This window comes from Salarias fasciatus, chromosome 16 (assembly GCF_902148845.1).
Source record: "Salarias fasciatus chromosome 16, fSalaFa1.1, whole genome shotgun sequence".
Lineage (NCBI taxonomy): Eukaryota > Metazoa > Chordata > Actinopteri > Blenniiformes > Blenniidae > Salarias > Salarias fasciatus.
This window is the reverse complement of record NC_043760.1, coordinates 20,560,821-20,574,317: the sequence shown is the minus strand read 5'-3', so window position 1 is coordinate 20,574,317 and position 13,497 is coordinate 20,560,821. Positions and strand designations below refer to the sequence as shown.

The 13,497-nt window shown below is 41.4% G+C and overlaps 1 protein-coding gene across 2 annotated transcripts in view; it reads left to right on the top strand.

The window, feature by feature from the left end:
- Nucleotides 1–13,497, top strand: part of LOC115403556 (E3 ubiquitin-protein ligase SH3RF3) — an 83,336-nt gene that overhangs the window by 20,519 nt on the left and 49,320 nt on the right. The gene's annotated exons all lie outside the window — the stretch shown is intronic.

Below are 13,497 nucleotides of genomic sequence, written 5' to 3'. Positions count from 1 at the left end.
TGTTTGCGAGAGTGTGTGTGTGTGTGTGAGTGAGTTTGAGTGACCGTGTCTGTTTGACCTGCCATCTCAATGAGGCATTTCACACAACTGTTCAAAAAGAGCACAGTGACACGTCGCGAATTAAACCAATTAACGTCGGATGATAGTAATAAGCTCTTCTTGTGATCTCCGTGGGCGGCTTTTGTAGTTTCCTGGAGGTCAAGGATTGATCCTGCGTTTAGTGACTGCTCCGGGGTTCTTAAACAGAGTAGATACTTGTGTTGTAACCCAGTCACATTTTACAGGACAGAATTGTCTGATACGTGAAAGAAACAGCTGCACAGATAAGAAATGAATGGTAGTTTTGGTCTTTTCTTGATCATTGATGGTAAGAATCTCCTCAGGCTTATATGTCTCCCAATATAAAAACCACAATTCTTCATTGAACTAAGTATTAAATGTTTTCCTCTTTAGTCATACATTCCTGTGTGATCAACTTCTAGGACTACCTGTTTCTTTTTGGATGTCCCTCTGTGCTTCTCTCCCTTATGAAGTGTTTTTTTCTTCTTGTGCTTTGACAGGAAATATTCACTCACCGGCCCTCAATCATTTCTGTTTCACCACATACTTATAAAATATTCCTTCTCCCTCATGCAAATGTTTTGCTTCTTCACGACACTCAGTGTTTGCTGTACAAACCCACATTTTGATATAGTACCTGTCAAAATAATGATTTTATTATTATTGTTGTTGTAGGTTGACCTCTATCCTCCTCATACTTACCAGCCTCACTTATGTCTTTTCCACCCTCGGCCCCTTGTGAGCACTTTTCCGCATGTGCAAATACTAAAACAACACACAGCCGCCAAAGAAACATTCAGCAGCCAAGTGTCCAATTACTTTTAAACTCTTGCAATCTGGGCACCGTGCGGTAGAAAGGCTATATCACTCACAGTTCTTTCGGCACTGATTGAAACGTCCTCAAAGCTGAGACTGGGGACTTTGATGTAGTATCCATTATTTCATTTGAAATTGGTTGGCATGAAGCACAGAGCCCGAAGAACGAAAAATGTGTGAATACTACAAATGTGAACTGCCTGAGCTGTAGTGACAGAACAGTGCATCAGTTTGGAAACTCTTTATTTCGCATGCAATTATTTTTATTTTTAATCTGCTCTGATATGTTTTCTACAGCTGCTTTAACCTCGATATAAATGACATCAACGTCATGGTCGCCATTTATATTCTTTATTTTTATTTTGATAATACAGATGATATCTTATATTAACAACACAACAGTGCTTAATTCCTCCGTTGCACTAAAATACCCAAATAAAGATCAGGATAATGTTTTTGTTTTTTTTCCCAAGCATCATAATTAAATATAGAATTAGTCAAGGGTAAAATTTAACCAAAGGCATTTTTCATATTTTTTGAAGTTGCATCAGAGACTAAATAAAATGTTTTAAAAAATATTGCAGAACTTTTAACAGATCAGGATGTTCCAATTATATAAATATAAATACAAAAATATGTGATAGGAACATATTCATAAAAGAATCAATAAATTAACTTGTTAAAAATAAGTGAAGGTTGACTGGGTTCAAGTGAAACAGGAAGGACAGATGTGCTCTCGAGCTGATATGCCTTCATTAGTCTTATCTAATCCATTTCTACTCATTACAGTTGTAATACCAGCGTTTCCAGTGCAGTTCATGCCAACACAGTGAAATTGGTCTCAGTTAAGTCTAATCTGATCCTGTCTTCTTAAATTCAATGCTGTCTATTCCTCATCCCTTCGCCATAGTCTTCATCTCTCCAGTATAATCCAGACTCAAATAATCCACTAATTCGGTATAATCAGTTTTAGACCCACATGATCCATTTCAATTCAGTGTAATCCCATTTCAGTTCAGTGTAATCTGGTCCACAACAGCTCAGTTCACACAGCGAGTAAGGAGAGAGAGAGAGAAAGAGAGAGTCTGTTTTTCCAGCCGCAGTGGGAGACCTCATCCTGTCTCGCTCTTTTTCCCTCTCTGTGTCTCAGCGTGAATGAAGTTATGATTGACCCGCTAAGCAGGCAGATGGAGGAAGGTGTGTGTGTCAGCATGTGTCCGTCTGTAACAGCGGTAGCTTCCTCTGGCTTTGTGGTTTTGGCCAGACTGCTTGAACACAAACACACGTAGACATCCATGTTTCCACCGCTTCACAGCACATTGGCTTACATTTATTCCCCGGAGACTGACCACGGCCATAATCATAACTCCAGCTTGTCCAAACCCCACCTTGACTTGTATCTAACAGTGTCCTAACCCCAACACCATGCTGTCATACTAAATGAAATTATTTTTGTCAGAGGGACTTGTTTTTTTCTTTCGTAAAAAGGAGGCACATCCATGCAATATAACTGGATAAATACATTTATTTTACGAGCAAAACATGAATACAGACGCAGTTTCTTTGCTGCTTCATTCATGTACCGTCAATTTTGAGCAGCTTTTGTACTACCGTAAGTAAAATATGTGTGTATGTGAGTGCATGTGTGGAAGAACCACATTTATCACTCTCGTGTACAGCCAGTGCTTTATTTTTGTCAGAATCCGTGTGAGGCCCTGAAGCTGAGCTCCACAGAATTTGTTTGTTCAGTGAAAGGTTGTGGTTGCTTGGAAAACACAGAGAGGTGCAAGAAAAGGAGAGAAACACAAGAAACAGACAAAAGTAGGGGAAAAAAAAAGAGAGAGAGAGAACTTTGGCGGTTTGGTTGGATGACCTAAGCTTCCCTCTGTCTCCCGTTTCTGTCTCCGGGGCCTCACAGCTGCTCTCAGCTGTCCCGTGCTAATGATGTCAACAAGCAGCTGCGGTGTGGCGATGACACCGGCCACACACACACACACACACACACACACACACACACACAAACCTCCGGAGACTCACACACTCACCCACATGACCTGACGTGGACCATCCCTTCCTTACCGGCTCTGTTCAAAATACTGTAGACATGAGATTTTCACCTAACTATTGATCTTTTTTTTTTTTTAATTATTAATTTCATTTTTCACAAAAATGCAGAAATCTACCTCTCGATGTGTCTTGTTGTCATACCATGATGAATACTCCGCTCCAGCCCTGACTTATCCATGCCAAAGATATGATAATGTCCAGTAATGATATATGAAACTTTGAGAAAATCCTTTGTGTGTTTTTTAATTTGATGCTACAGGTTATTTAGAGGCCACGTTTAGTGTAATGACACAGGGTACGGAAAAGGTGCGACTTTACTGGCTCATTATCGAGTTGTTTACATGCGCGTCACTGCTCAGATCACTTTCCATATCACTTTCAATTTCCCCTCCTGGTAAAACATCGCAGGCCCTTTGAAGCTTTCACCATCTGCTTTATCTCTGCTGTCATATTGTCACTTTCTAAATCCATTGAACTGGTTGAATGTCATGTTGACTTCCACACCATTTTCCAGATATCTCTGCGTATTCTAGTGACTTCGAGTAAACAGGAGTTGCAATCCAGTCTGATATGCATGAAGCCAGTTTTGTTATTTTCATCATTGTCTTTTTGGACACTCCAGGGAATTACTTTCCGTCCTTTTTCCTGAGCACCATTGCTTTGGTTTGACCTCAGACTCAACTCCCCTAAAAGCCTTTTTCATATTCAAGAGATTTCCTGTTAATCTCTTTTTGAATATCTCATGATATAATCAGTCTTACTGATCTGTCTGATTCTCCAATAAAGTCATCTTTCAGCTGGACCGAAATATATGTTTGATATGTAGACCAGCGAAGACGAGCACAGTGTTGTTTCTGTGGTCACACCAAACCTGTGGATCATTTACTTGATTTATCGTCAGCGCGCAGCTTCTACTCTTATGTTCTGCCTGTCAGATTTCAACTACAAAGAAATTCTGATCCCGTAATGAAAATACAGAATCTGTGACAGTCTCCTGATGATTTCTGTCAACTCCCGTCTCTGTGCAGCTTCGCTATACTTGAAAGAGATGAACATATGAGACTCAAACACCGAATCTCCCTTTTTTGTTTATTTATTTAACGTGGCAGCATACGTCAGACAGTTTCAGTCAGTTTTGTGCTTACAGTATAAGTCTCTGGATACAGTGCATGTCATTTGAACGTTCCCTCTGTATCTAATACATGTGCTCCAGTGATTTCTTTGCAAAGGTGTGCATTTTTGAGCACTACACGTTGCTGCTGTATGAGTGGTGTGAACTGTAACCTCTAGGCTGCTCTATATATAGTGAGGATATGTGTGCATTTCAATTGTACGGATTTCTTGGGATTTAGTGTTTGAGGATTCACCCCTATCACCATGCTGATTGGAATTGCACCCTCCAACCATCTGCCTGTCCATCTGACACTACAGTCTGCTCCATCTCCTTCTCACTTCCCTTTTTTTTTTTTCTCCACCCTTCATTCCTCGCCCGGGTATTGCCTCCCACTCTCGCGTCGTCAAATCTTCCTCTGTTGTTGCTTCTGCCACGTCCTTCTCCTTCCCGTCGAATATCTGCTCATGATGCCACAGTTGAAATGCATTGTATTAGGGTGTTGTGTAATTTTCATTTCATACCAGATTAACTTATTTTTGGTTTCCCACGGCGAAGGCGAAAAAACATTTTCTCATTATCTCATTTTGGACCATTACTGAGGCAATGGAGGATGAAACCCCAGCGCACATTTTCTCGTGTGAAATGTTTCAGGAGATAAACGCTCTCGACTTGCCCCCATTGAAGTTGGCTCATCTTTATGTGGCTTTTATGAGTCAGACCTTTTCACAAACCACTGATTCCAGTGGCGAAATTAGTATGCAAGTATCTCTTCCTCTAAAATATGAACACTTTAATCTCTTAATCCCATTATATAGGAGAAATTACTTCATATATGATATACAATGAAGATGTTCGTATTTTTTTCCCGGTAAGCTCTCATCAGTGTGCTCATGTTATTCCATCTTCTTCGTCCAGCTTTTGACTGTGGGGAAACTGGGAACTTCAAACCTGTCCTCCGACCTGGAACCCGGAGATGTTTTAACCACGAGGTCAAAGCAGCCGCTTTATTGTTCAGAGAAGTTCTGTTGCAGTTGGCTGTTATGTTCATGTGTGTGTCATCCTGAAGTTAACATGACCGCGGCGCTATCACCACCTAATCCTCTTGTTCTTTTATCGTTCATGAATGACTCTTATCTGAACCCTTTCATACTGTGATTCGTTCCTTTTTTTTATTCCTTCACAACTAATCAAGTTCTTTTATTACAAACCCTTATCTGGGTTTTTTTTTTTTTTTTTTCATTAACCATTACTCTTATCAAATCCCTGGTCTCCTTGGTTGCTTCCAAGAAAATTGAAAGATACAGTATATCACAGATATGCAGCCTCAGCCCCCAAGGCGTGATCCTTGCTGTAATGTTCGTCTGTCTGTCTTATGTGCCTGCTCCGTCTTAAAGAGCAGGAACTGCAGTCAGGCAGGAATTATTGACTACACTGGCAGCAGCTCTCGACTATGATAGTTGGACCTCCGGGGTTATAGAGTGTGACTTAACTGTGTAAAATCTATAATTGGGCGAGACCTGGCAGACTTTGAACATGTTGAACTGAATTTGGAAAGCTTGAATTGGACCGTTGTTTCTTCTCTTCAGTTTGAGTTGACTGAAAACAGTTTGCATTTCCTTTCCACTCTCAAAGCACAGCTTTTTTTTATATGACCTGTTTTAAAAAAAAAAAAAAAATCTTTTGTGCCACTGCACTTCTGATATGCCTGATGATTTTTATTATGATGAAGCAGCTGCATATTGCCGACCTTCCACAGAGCGGCTCTGACAGCTGCACGCTTGGCTGCAAGACTCAGTGGCTCCAAGAGAGAGCGAGAGACCTAGACACACATAGAGAAATGGAGAGAGAGAGAGAGAGAGCAAAGGAGTCTCATAGGATCAGATTTCTTTGTCTCTCTCTCTCTCCATCAGTAAGGCGTTATCTGACCCACGATGGCCCATTACATCTGTCCTATTTGCTATTTGTCCTCTCTCTCTCCCTTCTTTCTGCCCAGTAGGTGACTTTCCTGCATCCTTCTCATCTGGCCCACTTCCCAAACACACTCCCCTATAGCACATGTGTGTGTGTGTGTGTAAGAAGGATCACATCTGAGTAAGAGGTTTGCCAAAATAAAGGTTTAATCTCCTTTAAAAAGAATTACACCCAAAGCACACGTTCTCTGTCTGTCTGTCCCTCTCATTCTCTCTACCACACACACACACACACACACACACACACACAGCCCCCCCCACACACACACACACAGACACCAGTTAATCTGCTTCTTATCGTAGGAAAATCCATCTATTTTAGAGGAGTAAAACCACTCTATTGGGGAAATTTCAGCAGAGGTGGAGTAAAAGAAAAATATAAAAGTTTTTCTGAAAACATATTATTGTAATAGTACTGTCAAGTGTTAGCTGTTTGTTTCTTCCAGGTTTGTGGGATCAGATTAAAAGGTCTTGTAATATATATTGTGATTTTGCGTTTTTCCTTGACTCAGCCCACCCGCGTCTCTTGGCCGGAAATCCAAAGCGGCGAAGCGGATCTGTCTGTCTGACATTTAGACAGGCTTGGATAACAAATGTGCACATGTGTGCCTGTGTGTATGGAACAGATTACAAAGGTTTAAACCAAGTTAATGACACCCTCATCCTCTGTTTACCCGATTTTAATTTGCTGCCAGTCTGGTAAGTGATTTGAAGCTTTAAATGTCATGAAGTTATATTAGATAATAACCACTCGATGTATACATGATCAGACTAACCAGTCTGGATTTGGAAGAAAGTAGTGGGATATAGAAGAGAATATATGCATGGTAAAATACATGTTAATTGACATGTAGCACTGTGATGTAAAAAAAAAAAAAAATAATTCACGAGGAGAAGGATGAGAAAAACATCAAACTTGTTACTGTGAACCAGTGCAGAGAAAGACACCCCCCCATCACCACCACCACCACCACCACCACCATCCCCCTTGAAAAAGGCAAATACTGTAAATATTTGATGATCAATATATATAATTCAAACTGCTATGTAATGAATTATACATTGTCTGGTGGGATTTGATGAATATTTGTCTTTGTTACTGATAGCTCTCCCTTCTATCTCCCGCCACTGAGTGACACCCTGTACTGTACAGTGTGTGTGTGTGTGTGTGTGTGTGTGTGTGTGTGTGTGTGTGTGCGTGTGTGTGTGTGGAGGAACATCAATAAAGACACATTCTGTGCTTACTGTAAAAGTAATAGCAGCAATTCTATATACAGAGAGGATGTGATTTTTAACTCTTAAAGACATAAAAATTAATTGCCAAAATATCTTTTGCTGTTGTTATGATTTGTGCCTATTTTTTTCGGTAGATTCAGTAAAGATACCAGCAAGTTTACAGTAAATAAAGTGCTGGGCGATCATGTGAAATACTGACCTGGACAGGTCAGACTTGCACTCAGAGCTCAGTTCAGTCAAGCAGCTGATCACAGGGGAGGATTGAATGAGCTCAACAGCTGAGGATAGAAGAAGCACACACACACACATGCATGCACACAAGCACAGGCTGCTAATGGGCCAGGGGTTATTACCAGGTCAGGATCTGTCGGGAGAAGGTCAGGAAGAAAAACCACAATTTTCATGATGCAGTATTATCTGAAGAGGCACTGTGTGTTCACATGTCTTACTTCCTCTGTTTTAGCCATACATCGGTCTGTGTAGATCATAGAGAGTATTGTCAGTGTCCTGCCACTGTTAGCCATTGTTTGTGTGGTTGTGTGTGTGTGTGTGTGTGTGTGTGTGTGTGTGTGTGTGTGTGTGTGTGTGTGTGTGTGTGTGTGTGTGTGTGTGTGTGTGTGTGTGTGTGTGTGTGCGCGTGTGTGTGTGTGTGTGTGTGTGTGTGTGTGTGTGTGTGTGTGTGTGTGTGTCTGTGCACATTAGAGTAGTCTAGAGGCCCACCCACCTAATGTGTCACCTGATCCAGGCCACCCCTCTGCCCTTAAAGTCATTACACCCTGCTATCTAATCCCTCCATGCCTCCAAGTCAACACACACACACACACACACACACACACACACACACACACACACACACACACACACACACACACACGACTGGATAACCTCAGTCATCTCAAATATCAATGGCAAATTAGTGTAAGAATGTCAGTGTGTACTAAGGTTTTTGTCTTTTAACACCCTTTTCACACACACCTCTTTGAAGTTGTGCAATATATTTTGTATTTTTTTTTTTTTAATATATATATATATCTTGGTTTAACGATACTATGTAATTTGGTACATATTGAGACACTGGATTAAACCGCTATAACTTGGACTCCGCACTGCTGACAGAGGAAACGTTTAGAGCCAGCTCGGGTCACTTCATTCATCTAATGATCATTCTTAATGAAAAGCAGAACGGATTGCAACCCAAACCCTGTCATTATGAGGTCAGTGTGCTAATGAGTACAACACTGTGTGGCCTCCGAAACAGCTTCTACCAGATTTCAAACCAAACGATTTCAACAACCCGTGCCAACCTTCATCTATTTCCCAAATCTGTTCAGGGGGAAATCCAGTGGCAGATATGTGCTCCTCTTTAGGTAGAGCAAATCATTGGAGAATTGAGGACTTAAGTGGGTTGCCAGGCAACGCCTAAATGACTGACTGCCTTCAGTCCAATGCATATTGTAATCTTTAAGTGAGCCAGCCAGCAAAGGCTCTTTCTATATGAAAGAAAAGTATGTATGTATATGGGATTCTTCTTGAGATTTGTCGTCTTTGTGGGTTTCTGTGGGCTGACGAGAGCCTGACAGAAAGCGGGGAGGTGAAGGATCATTGTTTTCTTTGCGTATTACAGCACAGCACACTTCATTAGCTGCTTGTCATTTAATCAGATCTCAGAACACAAAAACAAAGAAGCTCTAATTAGACCGGGGTGCCTCCTTTGACAGGGTATAATTATTGGAGTAATTTCATATGAATGGAACAGAACCATGTCAGCAGACGACCACACTCAGCTGTAGTGTGCCTCTTAATTTTGCTGCAGCGACGGTACAAATGTGCACTGTGGAAGTTTTCTGAGATACTGACTTCTGCACAGAGAGAGGCGCATGCATCATTCAGACCCCATTTTTTATAGGCGCCATTTACATATGAGCTTTCGGGTGTATGATGTGAGGACTCTCATTTCTTAGCGTCTACATTTAGACTGATTACTTCATTTCTGTTGCGCTTGCCGGAGATCACTTGGCGATCAAATTCCATTTTGGCAACCTCACTTTTTCCTCCCCCCCCGAGGATGCATATTCTGTACATAAGCTACCATGTACCTCCAACTGCTACATCTATCCTTCCTCCATCTTTTTGCTATTCACTGTCATCTCCTGTGGAGCTCCCCCTTCATCTGCCTGCCAAGAGAGTTCCTCCAACACACACATGTATACACACACCCACACACAGTCCTGAACAGACCTTAAAACCAACGTATGAATGTCGATACGGAGAGTAACACAAGTAGCAGTGAATGGAAGTCACCCGAAAACGGATGTGGAAAGAGACATAGAGCTTTTTCACATCACACACACACTTACAAAATGTGAGGATTAACAACACCATACGGAAAGGGAACAAAGGAGCTGAATCCTACTCAATTCTATACTTGGTAGTTCATTTATTTTTTGGGAATTTCTCTAGACTTTTCTGTGACACTTACATTTCTGCATCACATCACGATTGAGTTTAATTCAGTCGTAATGTGCGTCAGTATTTTATATCGCCGGTGTCAATAACTTGCCCCCTTCGCGTTTTAAAGGTCGGCGTCCGCCCACCGTTAAATGTGAACACGCCAATCGGAGCAGTTCTCATTACATGAATAATGCAGTCTACATAGGTCACGACCTATTCCTAAGTGTGGTTACTGCAGTGATAAAAGGTGCGTGTGTGCGTGTGTGTGTGTGTGCGTGCGTGCGCATGGGTTAGTGATTGCAGACTAATCCATGGGGACTCATGTAGGTAGTAGTTATGAATATAGAGTAAATCTGCTGGAAATTAATTTATGACAGCATTTTGTTCCCATAAGGCATTAAAAGATAGCGTGTGTGTGCGTGCGTGCGTGCATGTTCGCCCACGCATGTGTGATGATGTATAGGTGTAATAGCAAGGGAGGTGGCTGAATCTATGCCTTGATATATGAAGAGTAATGGCTGGAGAGACGCTCACCTTCCGAGTACATCAAGATAGATACAGGGCAGCGCACGGGGTCTGGGTGTGTGTGTGTGCGTGTGCGCGTGTGCATTGAGCTTGCGTTCAAAAGACAATCGTTGAGAAATGTGCCTTTTTTTTCCCCCCTGTAACTTGGACTTGTGTGTGACAAATGAGAGCAAATGGGACAAATGAGAGCTGAAGATGTCATTCAGTCAGCGCAAGCCAACACAAACCAGACACACACACTCCGTCTCCGTCCTCCCCCTCTCTCTCTCTCTCTCTCTCTCTCTCTCTCTCTCTCTCTCTCGCTCTCTCCCTCACGCACACACACATGCACAGAGCATGCACAAACCATTGCCGTCATTAGCATTTCAAAGTAACAAGGTGCAAGGAGGCACAAAATTATGCGTTTTGTGCACTTTGAAATGGAGATTTGCATAAAGACTGGAAAAGTGCTGTTTACTTTTTCACAAGAGAGAAGGTTTGATATGGTCCTTATCACTTCCACTGTGACTTCGCTCACTCACTCACTCACTCACTCACTCACTCACTCACTCACTCAAACCGATTCTCAGCTGTCAACAGGCAAACTAGAATACAAACTACCTGGAAACTGAAATGACAATGGAAAAAAATGATAGTAATCCAAGATTCATGTTTAATCAAATTAATTTTTTTAACCTTAAACCATACTTTACACCGAGCCAACTGCAAAATATTTTTACATTCTAATTCTAATTGAATGGAATTATTGCCTGTTGCACAATATTCAACTGCAGCTGTGTAAATAGGAGAATGGCTCTTAGTATTTGACAGCTTTCATGCTTACACAAATCCTTCAATAAGTCGAGAAATGATTGGAGATTCCAGAAAAAGGCTTATCAAATCTGACATAGTCAGAATCTTTTCAGGCTGCTCGTCTACTCTGATGTCGAAAAATGTAGACAGTAAAGCCTGAAAATAATCGATGAACGGTATCACGCCTCTTGTTTGCTGCTGTACTTTGATTTGCTGCCTTACTCTCAAGCTTTTGAAACTAGTTTCTATGTTGCTTTGGAAGATGTAAACGGGAGGAATAAGCATCAAAGTGGCATTGATGTGTGTTTTGTTCAGGTTTGAGTCATGACTTGAGGATGACTGCGATGCTGGGAAGCATCTGATGTGTTTAAAAGAAAGCTGTACAAGGCAAAGCAAACTGGTCTATTAGATGTTTTTTTTTTTTTTTTTTCTTACTGAAATCAACAAGGTCTTCAAATTTTGAAGGAGATGAAAAAAATAAGAAGAAGAGTCAGCAACGTGTTTAATGTGACTGACTGTAGTGTATCTCAGCTTCCCGCGGTGGTGTGTGTGCTGCTCTCCGAATGTTTGTGCCAGATGAAGAAGGGAAGGGGGAAAAAAAAATCCCTCCATTAATGAAGCAGTCCTTTGTAAAGCTTTTGACATCTCTGTCTCTATAGAATAAAATCCTCCAGATGAAGCATTCCCACTGGCTGCATTAATTATGAGATTCTCTCAACTGAGAGTTCTTCCATGTACTTCTAACGAGCCGTAATGAAGTGTTAAATTAACGACTGCAGGCAAACTATCCAGTGCATGGTATTTGTTAATCACACACGTGCCGAGTATGACAGGTATAAGTAACTTCGACAGATCAGTATTTGTTTGTTCGTCATAGTCTATGGGTCACTACAATGAATTTCAAATAAAGGTGCTCTCACACCTGCCATTTTTAGGATTTTTGGTGCTGAATATAGGATATGCACAGGAAACCTGCTGTTGGATGTGCATCAAAACAGCAACAATGAGGTTTTCTTTCAGTTTTACTTTTTACAGAGGTGGCTATCATCAAGAGCTGGACTCGGGGGGGGGGGGGGGGGGGGGGGGGGGGGGGGGAATCATTATTTGGTCAATAATGCCATAGCCATCAGACGTGGTGAATTAAAATACCTACAAACTGAAGTGCGATTCAACGTCTGAGTATTTGGACCAATGACTTCACATTCATGCCACTCGTTAAAAACTCGCAAAAATGGTGAATGTTGCTGCAGACTTTTGAAAAGGCATCATTAAAGCAGGACTTAATGACTTTATAGAGCGATGCCGCATATCAATAAAGTGGGAAGTAATGGTGCAGAGTGAAAATTCCCATTTTTTCACAGGCTGCACAAAGTACCAGGAAAACATCGGTCGTTGCCATGTAAACACGACGTCCCCCATGTCGTCATGGAAACGTGACGTGCAAATGGTTGTTGCCGTGTTTGGATGGGAGTGACAAAAGCCGTAGGAGAAACCAACCGTTCTTACTACAGTATATCACATTTACGTTAACATTTTATTCCACAACAAATGGCCCCCCTGGTCCACACTAACAGGTCTGAAAGCACCATGAAAGATTCTCCATTAAAGTGGCGTTCCACTACCTTGACGCTGTACATTCATGCTCATTTCAAAACAACGGTATACCTCTTGCATCATTAGTCGTACACTGGTTTCAAGTGTTCCTTACCAGGTTCGCATGAAGTTAGAAATCATTGGAGATTTTCTTGGAAGGTTAGAGCTGACAAAAAAACCTGCAAAACGGTGGAAAAATAAAATAAACTTTTATAGGCTGAAACAAAAAATGTTCTTTATGAATGATAAATGATGTGATGACAGTCTGAATGCTAAAAAGGAAGCGTTCTTGACTTGAACATGTATGGCTTCCAGTAGAAGTGGCACACGTGTCGGCTTTTATTAATAATTTCACTGCTGACAGAAGCTGCAGGATAAATCCAGATGAAGACTGTGTGTGTGTGTCTGTGTGTGTGTGTGTGAGTTTGTGCGTGTGCCTATTTAGACAAAAGTATCAAACTAATTGGATGATTCATCATCGCTGAGAAATCTAAGAACCACAAATCAAATCAAGAAACAAGCTTTTGAGAGTGAAGAGCTGGAAGATCATAGAGTGGCTGAGTCAATCATTTGATCTCAGTCCAAAGGAAACTGCTTTTTAGAACAAGCGACAACAAACACGCAAGAGCTGTGAGGGCCTTGAATAGAGATTCCCTCAGAAAATGATACGTTGTGGTGGCAACTCGTGGTTACACTCATTTCCACGATGCAAATGTTGAGCCTTCAGCGCGGCGTGAAGAAAGTGTCGCCAGCCAGGTAAAGAAACTTTTATGCAGAGATTATTCAGTAACCTTTGTCTTATTTCTCACACCCTCTTTACAGTGTATGGTTAGAGACACACTGTGTTCTTTATTTTCTTCTTCTTCTTTTTTT